General features: G+C 32.3%; 1 protein-coding gene across 1 annotated transcript in view; it reads right to left on the reverse strand.

Moving 5' to 3' along the window:
• The window catches only part of fgfr1b (fibroblast growth factor receptor 1b), a 32,074-nt gene extending 25,342 nt beyond the window's left edge, over positions 1–6,732 (reverse strand). Inside the window, exon 1 of the mRNA XM_073830239.1 lies at positions 6,334–6,732. The gene's annotated coding sequence lies outside the window, so the exon portion shown is untranslated. The remainder of the gene's footprint in view (positions 1–6,333) is intronic.
• Between the last annotated feature and the right edge of the window lie 5,830 nt (positions 6,733–12,562).

The following is a 12,562-nucleotide window of genomic DNA, read 5'->3' on the forward strand; positions in this document are numbered from 1 at the left end:
CATTTACTTTTTATTAGAAAAGATCTGCCTTTTTTATTGGCATCTATGGCTCCATGAAGAATCTTTAACATTCATAGAAGCTTTCCATTGCACAAAAGGTTCTTTAAATTGAAAAAGGTTTTCAGTTTATTTAAATTTTCTTCACATCAAGAAAAAAATGGTTCTTTAGGGAACACAAAATGGTGGAATTGATTGGTTCTGCTTGGCTGGAATGATTGCTTACACTCTTAAAAATAAAGATTCTTTATTGGCACTAATGGTTCCTTGAAGAAACTTTAACATCTTTGGAACCTTTCCGTTTTATTAAAGATTCTTTATAGTGGAAGAATTTTAAAGATGATTCAAATGGTTCCTTTAATAATTGTTCACTGAAAGGTTATTTCAAAAACCCAAAATGGTTCTTCCTGCTGTGGAAACCCCATTTTGGGTTTAGATATGGAAATAAGTAGGGGTCAACCGATTATCAGTGCCGATACTAAGCATTTTTATAGTTATCGGTATTGGTCATTTTGCCGATATAATATTTAAAAGCTAGAATTTTTGTCAGAGCTCTTGTTATTCTTAATTTTGACATTATCATATAATTTTTACGCCAGAAACATATATATGTATAAATATATAAAATTCTTTATAATGGAACAGAGTTCTATAGATCATTTAAATGTTCTAAAAACGGTTTTATTATGAATTGTTCACTGAAAGGTTATTTCAGAAACCAAAAATAGTTCTTCCATGGCATTGCTGTGAAAACCTCATTTTGGGACCTTTATTTTCATTTCCTATTATGTTTAGATATGGAAATAAGCAGGGATCGACTGATTATCGGTGCCGATATTAACTGTTTTTATGATTATCGGTATCGGCCATTTTCAAAACCGGTTTGCCGATTATTTCGGGGACCCAAAAATGGTTCTTCCATGGCATTGCTGTGAAAACCCCCTTTATTATCATCCCCTGATGTGTTTAGATATGAAAATAAGTAGTGGTCGACTGATTATCAGCACCGATATTAAGCATTTTTATGGTTATCAGTTATCAAAACCGATTTGCTATTAAAATAATTTAAAAGCATTTTAAAAAAGTCTTTGTCAGAGCCCTTGTTATTCTTAAACTTGACCTTATTTTTCATTTTTACACCAGACATATACATATATCGGTTCAAAATATCGGTTATCGGTTTGCTTGACCTGTAATAACTGGTAATCATATTGATTAACCCCTAGAAATAAGTCAAGTTTAAAAAAATTGAGCATTTAAACATAACAATATAATAAGTATTGACCTTAACTAAGTTTAAAATGTAAATGAATGAAAATAGCTATAAACTTGCTAGAAACTAATACTAATCTAGATGACCATATGACGACATGCACCATAATTCTCTGTGGCAACACAGGAATGATAAACTACATATATTAAGCACCAAATAACATCTAATATACACTCTTTACTCTTAATTGTGTGATTGAGTTCATTTTATTTTGATCAAAATCACTTCAACACACATCACATCGCAGAAGTTCAAAAGTCTGAGGCAACTAAGCTTAATAATAATGTTTCTTTGGATAGCCTTGTGGGCAGTGCGCCGACATATGGTGCAGTTGCACCTCGGGTGTCCCGTGATCGAATCCCACCTCGTGGACCTTTCCCGACCCCACCCCCATCTCTGTCTCCCATTCACATCTTGTCATATCTCCACTATCCTATCAAAGAAAAATTGAAAAACACCCAAAAAAAAAATGTTTCTTTGGCAGCAAATCCATATATTAGAACGATTTCTGAAGGATCATGTAAAACTGACGACTGCATCACAGGAATAAATTACATTTTAAAATATATCTACGTAGAAAACAGATATTTTAAATTGTAATAATATTTCACAATGGTAGTGTGTTTTTCATCAACCTTAATGAGCATAAAAGACTCCTTATGCATTAAAAAATCTTATCAGCCCCACACTTTTGAACAGTAGTGCAAGTTCCCACTTATAACTATATCAAAGAGCCACAAAATAAGCCCAACTGCATTCACGCTCTGCTTACAAAGACCAGACCCCTCTCAATTACTGAAATAATAATGTCACCTGGCCATAAAGCCCATCTGGTACTCACTAATTCGACTTCTAAGGCTCCTTCATTGCTCTTAAATATTAATTAAGTTTGATTAGCACTGACAACTGTTTACGCATCAATACACCACTTATAAAACAACACACTGATAAAAAAAAAACTTAACTAAGAAAAGGCGTGAGACCTCACAAATCAAAAACTATTTCAAACACAGGTTTTCCCACAAGCTTGAAGAAAAGAGAGGCCCCAAACCTCTCGACCCCTCACCCGACATCAGCTGCCCCCCTGAGTAGGTGTGGAGAGGCCATCCCGGTGGTGTGAAACACATCTGTTAATGCTATGCCCCCCTAAGACTCGCCACTTGACACTTGGCTTTCCTCGGGACCCCAGTCACGCCTCCACCCCTGCCAAACGTTACCCAACAAAAGCCCCGTAATCTGGCGGTTGTTTTTGTACCCCCTCCTCCAATAATCGCACTGCAAACCATTTGCTCTCACACCTTCGACTTTACTCACAATTTCCAATCTGAAACAACACAATTTGGTGCCATGTGTTTTGCTCTCATTACTGAGAATTAGAGTATTAGTGAATGCAAATAAAGTTGATTAGCACCTTCGTTGCAAGTGCGTTTAAAATACTCAAGCATGATCCATTCTCATCTAGAGGAGTAGAAATACAGCAAAATCCCATTCTGCTAATTGTGATCACCTCATTAGAATGATAAATGAGGGATGTCCGTCCATTACTGAGAGCTGTCGGACGGTTTTATGCCAGAGTAATTCATCTGAAGGCGAGTACATGAAGAGCCGGACGTTCTGCGGTGGGTGGCGACCCTGAATGAAAAATCCTAAATGCTGGTGTGCAGCGGGTTTATGATAAGGCCATAAACGCAGTTCATTTACCTCACAGGCGCTGTCCATAACCGTGTCAAAGCAGTAAAATTTAAGAATCTCTTAAATGAGAATGTGGAGTTATTTGTGGTACGTTTTCACACAGATTTGAAGAAATGTTATTGGACAAGCTATAAAAGTGTTTTTCAACAACAGTCACGAAACCATATAAAAAGAAGAAGTGTGAAGTTATAGAGGGATAATAGCTAACATCTTACACAGTTCTACCACCAGTCTGATGGATTTTGGAAAATCTTGAAAAAAAAAGCTTGTGCTTTTTAAAACGTTATGTACAGGAAACAAGCCATTTCCAATGTCAACCACCACAAAAAAGAAAGAAAAAAAAGGAAAAAAAAAAAAAAAAAAAAAACGAGGCCTACAATACCAGAAAAAAATAAACTTCCACTCAGAAATTTATGGAAGCCTGTTTCTGCCACTGAATAAATAATTTAAGATAATTAAAAATAAAATACTTTTTTTCGACATAAACTCGCAATTCAGAGACAATAAACTCCCAATTCTGACTTTTTTTTAATCAGAAGTGTGTGATACAACTCCCAATTCTGACTTTTTTCGACATAAATTCGCAATTCAGAGACAATAAACTCACAATTCTGACTTTTTTTTTTTTTATCAGAATTGCATGATACAACTCCTAATTCTGACTTTTCTCGACATAAACTCGCAATTCAGAGACAAACTTACAATTCTGACTTCTTTTTATCAGAATTGCATGATACAACTCCCAATTTTTCCGACATGAACTTGCATTTCAGAGACAATAAACTCACAATTCTGAGAAGTCAAAATTGTGAGACAAAAACTCACAATTCTGACATTTTTCCTCACAATTGCAAGTTTACATCCTACAATTCTGACTTTTATCAAAATTGCGTGATACAAACTCACAATTCTGACTTTTTTCTACATAAACTCGCAATTATGAAAAATAAAGTCAGGATTGTCAGACATAAACTCAGTTTTTTTCAAATCAGAATTGAGTGATACAAACTCGTAATTCTGACTTTTTTTTTCAGAATTGCGTGATACAAACTTTTTTCTACATATAAAGTCAGAATTGTCAAACATAAACTCACAATTCTGACTATTTTTAACATAAACTCACAATTCTGAGAAATTCAGAATTCAGAACCAAGTCTTTTTTATCTCAGAATTGCAATTCTGTATCTCACTATTCCGACTTTATAACACACAATTGCGAGTTATTAAATCAGAATTGTGAGATATAAACTATCAATGTCTGAGAACATAGCAGTCTTTTATTTCCCTCAGAATTGGACTTCATAACTCGCAATTAAAAGTTTGTATCAAGTGATTCTGAGAAAAAAAGTCAGTGGCGAAAATGGGCTTTTATAGAAATTGACATAAATTTTCGTTAAATTGAATGTAAAATTTTTTAAGTAGAAAGACCAAAATAGTATTTTATCGTAAAAAAAACTCAAACAATGTTTGTTTTGTTTACAAACTTGAAAAATCATTTTTACAGTATACTTTTATTATCTGTAAAGAAACTAAACATCTTTAAAACCCATATAATGAATATAAAAATCTATGTACAAACAAATCATTTTAGATTTTTCTAAAATAAAATAATAGTTTTTTTTTCTTTTCACATTTGGCCTTAAACAGCCTTCAAGCAATTGCACATACTTGAACTATTCTCTTTTGCAAGTTGCTTTGGACAAAAGCATCTTCTAAATGGATAAATGCAAACGAAAGAACTTCCACTCAACTATTGCCACCAAAACAGCATTGAAACCAGCAGTCCTTTCAGATTTCTCCACAGTAATGCAAGAGGAGCATTTGAAAAGCCCATTGTGATAATTAAAGGTTGGGGTTTTGCTGCGTTCCCTACCCCCCTGAGAGTCCAGCCCGGACCCTTAATTACTATGCTGCTGCATCCATGCATGACATTCCTCAACTCAGTGTTTGTTTTGGGAGATAGTCATGCAATCCATCCCAGGACCCCCTCCAACCCGCACCATCTCTCGACTGCCATGGTAGTTATGGGTTAGTTGTGTAGATTAGCAAAGGAAATCCAACTGAATTATTTTGCCATTTGCCTTCCTATCCACACCTCCGCTGCCTTCGTTTTGGATAATCCCTTTATACACACTACAAACTCTGAAAAATGGGAATGACATTAGTGGTTATAGACTCTTAAAAGGTTCTTTACTGGCATCAACTGCTCCATGAAGCTGACTTTTTACACAAAAAGGTTGTTTATAGTGGGAAAAGGTTGTTAAATATTCCTCACACTAAGAAAATGTGAATCATGGAATATCTAAAACTCAGCTTCAGCTGCAGTGGGGGGAAAAAAGTTGTACTATCCAGTTTTGCTGAAAGTGATATTGAGAAGATTACCAGGAAGAAACCAGCAGCAGGAATAAGTCACAGCGGGCGACTGAGCAGCGCTCTAACCAGGTGCATGGACGCAGCTCGTCTTTCAGCGCATCCAATATTACACATTCAATTTGGATGGACTCCAGTTGACACGGCCAACTATGAGATTCGGCTATAACTCAGCACAAGTGCCACAATTAGTCAATATGAGATCCTCAGGGAGGGAGGTTGTGGTTTTGAAAAACACCATTTTAATTTATGAATCATCTTTAAAATTAATGCTCGTGGAATGAAGTGGTCATCCTCAGAGATGCTGACATGTTGACAGATTCACTTGTGATCAAAAAGTGGCCCCAAAGGTAAATTAGTAAAATCCTGAGTATGGGACTGACTCATTTTAAATGGTTCTTGACTAAAACGAATGACTACTAGTGCATCTTTCCCCCTAAAGTTTACAACAGAGGTTGGTTGAGGAACATCAGCTCAGTTAAATCACAAAAAAAAAAAACTGATTTATCATTAACACTGAAGCAGATCACCCTGGAAAGGTTTGTTTCCTCAAGGAACACAATGCATCCATAATAAACACTGGACAGACAATGCCACCTAGGGTTTTACAGCTCAAAATAGGTCACTTTTCATATTCATTGATATGCAAATTGAGGCAACACAATGTAGCATTCTTATTCTACTCCTGCTGTGAGCACCTATTCAAGGTTTGTCTCTTCATGAATGTGCAAACACAATGGAAATGAGAATGATTTACTTTAAAAAGCACAACTATACATAATAGGCTATCTATATCTCTACATCTCAGTCATATAGGCTACAACAGTATTGATCTGTGTACATAAAACTTGCAAAAGTCGACTTTGCAACAACAACAACAACAACAACAACAACAACAACAAAACAGTTTCTTTCAAAAATACAGAAATAAATTTACATACTTAACAGATAAAACGCAACCTTAAAATGTTAAGGTTCTTCTCAAAGTTTAAAACACTTACCTCTGGATGTTATTGTGAGCTCTGGATTGGGTTGAAAATCACTTCTCGTGGGTGTTATTTAAGTTTGTAAAGCATTACTCCAAAACAAGCGATCTCCGTAGAAAATGTCCCACGCTGAAGTGAATCAAAACAAGCCACTCAAGCCAGATTTCTGTCCTGCAGCGCGCCTGTTTTTTGCAAAAGTAGCGAGGGAAAAAAAAGAGTCACGTTTAAACCAGTTGAACCAGACAAAAGGTTTTGGTCCAGGTGCGTAGAGGGACCGTGAGAAAGCTTCCACGTCTTTGCTGTTTAGGAAGTTTTTCATTCATAAACTCACGCGGGTCTCTCGCTGCGGACGGAGATTTACGAGTCAAACCGAAGTAAACTGCTGCGAATGTGCGTGTTTGTCCTGCGCTTTCTCTGTCGCTCACAGCAGCGATTCTTCCCCTCGAAAGGCATATGAAGGAGGTTTTTTTTTCCTTCGTACCTCCCACTTCCAGGATTTGAGGATTCAAGAATTCCACTGCCCCCCTCCTCCAACCCCCCCAATGCGATCCTCCCATTCACCTCTGAAACTCAATGCAGATACAGTGCCGATCCACAGCAATTTACTTCTACTGACTATAATTACTATGATAGATAGATAGATAGATAGATAGATAGATAGATAGATAGATAGATAGATAGATAGATAGATAGATAGATAGATAGATAGATAGATAGATAGATAGATAGATAGATAGACAGCGATAGATAGATAGATAGATAGAGTTATAGAATGCTACAATAGATAGATATACAGTGATAGAATGGTAGATAGATAGATAGATACAGATAGACAGACAGACAGAGTGATAGAATGATACAATACAGCGATAGATAGATAGATAGATAGATAGATAGATAGATAGATAGATAGATAGATAGATGATAGATAGATAGATAGATAGATAGATAGATAGATAGATAGATAGATAGATAGATAGATAGATGATAGATAGATAGATAGATAGATAGATAGATAGATAGATAGATAGGTACAACAGCGATATAGATAGATAGATAGAGTTATAGAATGACACAATAGATAGACAGCGATAGATAGATATAGAATGATACAATAGATAGACAGTGATAGAATGATTGATAGATAGATATAAATAGACAGATAGATAGAGTTATAGAATGATACAATAGATAGATAGACAGCGATAGAATGATAGATATACAGTAGATAGACAGAGTGATAGAATGATACAATAGATAGACAGCGATAGATAGATGATAGATAAATAGATAGATGGACAGATAGATAGAAAGGTACAACAGCGATATTGATATATGATAGACAGAGAGAGTGATAGAATGATACAATAAAAAAAGACAGCGAAAGAATGAGATTTTATCGCTCTATCATAACATTCTATCGTATCATTCTATCGCTGTCTATCTATCTATCTATCTATCTATCTATCTATCTATCTATCGTATCATTATATCGCTCTATCTATCGCTCTATCTATTCATCTATATATCTATCATATTCTATCACTCTATCTAGAATGATTCAACTATAGATATAATGATACAATAGCTAGATCAATAGATAGACAGAGACAGATAGATAGATTGATACAACAATAGATAGATAGATAGATAGATAGATAGATAGAATGACAACGACTGATATATAGACAGTGACAGAATAATACAATAGAGCGATAGAATGAAAGGATAAATAAATAAAGTGATAGAATGTTACGATAAATAGACGGATAGAGTGATAGAATGATACAATAGATAGATAAATATAGACAGGAGGGATAGAATGATACAATAAATAGAGCGATAGAATGATACCATAGATAGATGATAGACAGAGTGATAGAATGACACTATAGATAGACAGACACAGACAGATAGAAAGAGCGATAGAATAGATAGATAGATAGATAGATAGATAGATAGATAGATAGATAGATAGATAGATAGATAGATAGATAGATACAATAGATAGACAGCGATAGATAGATAGAGTTATAGAATGCTACAATAGATAGATATACAGTGATAGAATGGTAGATAGATAGATAGATAGATAGATAGATAGATAGATAGATAGATAGATAGATAGATAGATAGATAGATAGATAGATAGATAGATAGATAGATAGATAGATAGATAGATAGATACAGATAGACAGACAGACAGAGTGATAGAATGATACAATACAGCGATAGATAGATAGATAGATAGATAGATAGATAGATAGATAGATAGATAGAAAGGTACAACAGCGATATAGATAGATGATAGATAGAGTTATAGAATGATACAATAGATAGACAGCGATAGATAGATATAGAATGATACAATAGATAGACAGTGATAGAATGATTGATAGATAGATATAAATAGACAGATAGATAGAGTGATAGAATGATACAATAGATAGATAGACAGCGATAGAATGATAGATATACAGTAGATAGACAGAGTGATAGAATGATACAATAGATAGACAGCGATAGATAGATGATAGATAAATAGATAGATGGACAGATAGATAGAAAGGTACAACAGCGATATTGATATATGATAGACAGAGAGAGTGATAGAATGATACAATAGAAAGACAGCGAAAGAAGGAGATTTTATCGCTCTATCATAACATTCTATCGTGTCATTCTATCGCTGTCTATCTATCTATCCATCTATCTATCTATCTATCGTATCATTATATCGCTCTATCTATCGTTCTATCTATTCATCTATATATCTACCATATTCTATCACTCTATCTAGAATGATTCAACTATAGATATAATGATACAATAGCTAGATCAATAGATAGACAGAGACAGATAGATAGATTGATACAACAATAGATAGATAGATAGATAGATAGAATGACAACGACTGATATATAGACAGAGTGACAGAATAATACAATAGAGCGATAGAATGAAAGGATAAATAAATAAAGTGATAGAATGTTACGATAAATAGACGGATAGAATGATACAATAGATAGATAAATATAGACAGGAGGGATAGAATGATACAATAAATAGAGCGATAGAATGATACGATAGATAGATAATAGACAGAGTGATAGAATGACACTATAGATAGACAGACAGATAGAAAGAGCGATAGAATGATACAATAGATAGATGATAGACAGTGATAGAATGACAGGATAGATAGAATGATGATAGTTGTATCATTTTATCAGTCTATCAAAACATTCTATTGTTGTATCATTCTATTACTCCATCTATCTATTGTATCATTCTATCGCTCTATCATCTATCTGTCCTATATTATATCGCTCTATCATTCATTTATCGCATCATTATATCTATCTATATATCGTTCTAAGTAACATTGTTTCATTCTTTTGCTCTATCATCCATCCATCCATCTATCATTCTATCACTCTAAAATGATTCAACGATAGATAGAATGATACAATAGAGCAATACGACAGACAGACAGACAGACAGACAGACAGACAGACAGACAGACAGACAGACAGACAGACAGACAGACAGACAGACAGACAGACAGACAGACAGATAGATAGATAGATAGATAGATAGATAGATAGATAGATAGATAGATAGATAGATAGATAGATAGATAGATATGGAGTGATATAATGATAGTCAGTGAGTGTGTTATTGAGTTTGTAATTGCATTGATTGGTTGAGTTGATGTCATGTGATCTCAGCAGCACTTAATGTCAGAGTGACTGGATTGAAATTATGAACTGCAAAAACAAATAAAGACTCCATTTACTGTTCAAGTCAATAATTACCCAGTCAACTGTATTCATCAATGTCCATTAAACAACAGTTCTGTTGAAATGTATCAGACAAATTTCACTTACAGTACACAAAACAATTTCCATTTAGTATTTTGGAACCACCCACAACATCTCAGCATCATAGTGGTCGGGTTTGCGCAGGTAAGCACTGCTAAAAATTTCCATGGGAAAATCTAAAAACCTAGCTTACTTGTTGGGTCACATGAAACCTCTGATGACAAATTGAGAAGTACAACAGAGAAGCAGTGCAGGTTCTAAATGACTTTAAGTGCATTTGATGAATTACCTTTTTACTGTGACACCACTGTATTTTTCAAACGGCTCCCCATGAGGTGCTTTACATCAACATTCAACTCCATTTGCTCACTTCCCTTTCAGAGTGAATGTATCTCCATCTGCTGAAGCCGCCCAGCTTTCTCAATCCACACACCACACCTGCTTTATTTATGAATGTCTGATGTGGTAAGTGGACGACGTGGATCATAGAAAAACCACCTACTGCGGGTCTAGATCCCACAGCATTAACATCTGGAGATTCGTTTACAGGGTATTTCACAGCAGTGTGTGTATGTATGTGTGTGTGTGTGTGTGTGTGTGTGTGTGTGTGTGTGTGTGCCTTTAAGAAGTCTAAACTCAAGAAACAGGTCTCTGGTTACAATTACAATGTGTTGAATGTGTATGAAACAAGTAGGTTTATGTATTCATGTTTTGAGTCATCTCAGTGAAGTGACACTGATACAAACACAGTCAAAGGCATTTTATATACGGGGGTGTGATTTAGCTTGGAGAAAATAAATCTTGGTTACCATCATTACCCATTTATGTCTATATTGAAAAATTAAGAGAAATATCCATGACATCTGTGTATTCAGAGAAAAATCTTGATGAACTTCAAAATAAATACATAGGACAATAAATTAAATGAATTAACAATACAATAAAATATAAATAAATAATAAAAAATAACTAAAATAAATATAAATAAAACAAAAACAATGAGATTAAAAAAACTTAAATAAATAGTAAAATAAAAAATGAATTAGGTTTTCTAAAGTAAAGCATAATATAAAATAAAAATACAAAGAAATATCTATGAAAAATTCAGAGATAAAATTACTCCAAAAATACTCCTAACAAACTAAGTAAATACAAACACACAATAAAACATAATCCAAAAATGTGGGTATGTTTTTATACTAATAAATAAATAAATAAGTAAATAAATAAAACTGAGCATAAGCAAAGAAATTATGAGAAATATCCATTAGATAATCCAAAAAGTTTGAGTATGCTTTTTATACTTGTAACAAAATAAATAAATAAAACAAAAATACAATACATAAATAAGATAATAAATACAATAAAAATAAAAATAAATAAATAATGATAAAAACATAAATAATGTTTTCTAAAATAAAAACTTTAAATTAAAAAAATACATAGAAATGTCATATTACAATATTTATTAAAAATAAAGCGCAATAAATAAATAAATAAGGTAAAAATAAAATAAAAGTAAATAAATCATATAAAATAAATAATAAGAAATAAATAACATTTATATATATACACATATATATACACACATACACACACACACACACACACACACACACACACACACACACACACATATATATATAACACTAAAAACAAATAAAATTCAACAAATAAATGAGATTTAAAAAATTTAAGTGAATATTAAAATAAATATATAATAAAAATAAATAAGCAATAAATATATAAAGATAAAAATAAAATATCATAAAAATAAAGTAAAAGTAAATAATTCATATAAAATAAATACAATTAATATATATATAAATAATACTAAAAACAAATACAATTCAACAAATGAATGAGATTTAAAAAAATTAAAGTAAATAATAAAATAAATATATAATAACAAAATAAATATAATACAAATAAAACACAATAAATAAATAAGATAAAAATAAAATACCATAAAAATAAAGTAAAAGTAAATAACTCATATAAAATAAATACAATTAATATATATATAAATAATAATAAAAACAAATAAATGATTTGTAAAAAATAAAATAAATAATAAATTAAAAACATGAATTATGTTTTCTAAAATAAAACTTTAAATTGAATAAAAATACAGAGAAATATCTATGAAATGTAGATAATAGTATGTTTTTTGTACTTTATAAATAAATGAATAAATACTACAAAAAATTGGGTATGTTTTTGTACTAATAAATAAATAAATAAATAAATATAACTGATCATCAACAAAGAAATGAAGAGAAATTTCCATTAAATAATTCAAAAAGTTTGAGTATGCTTTTCGTACTTCTAACAAAATAAATATGATAAAAATAAAACACAATAAATAAATAAATAAATAAGACAAAAATAAAATACCGTAAAAAAGTAAATAAATCATA

This window comes from Garra rufa, chromosome 23, assembly GCF_049309525.1.
Source record: "Garra rufa chromosome 23, GarRuf1.0, whole genome shotgun sequence".
In the NCBI taxonomy this organism is placed as follows: domain Eukaryota; kingdom Metazoa; phylum Chordata; class Actinopteri; order Cypriniformes; family Cyprinidae; genus Garra; species Garra rufa.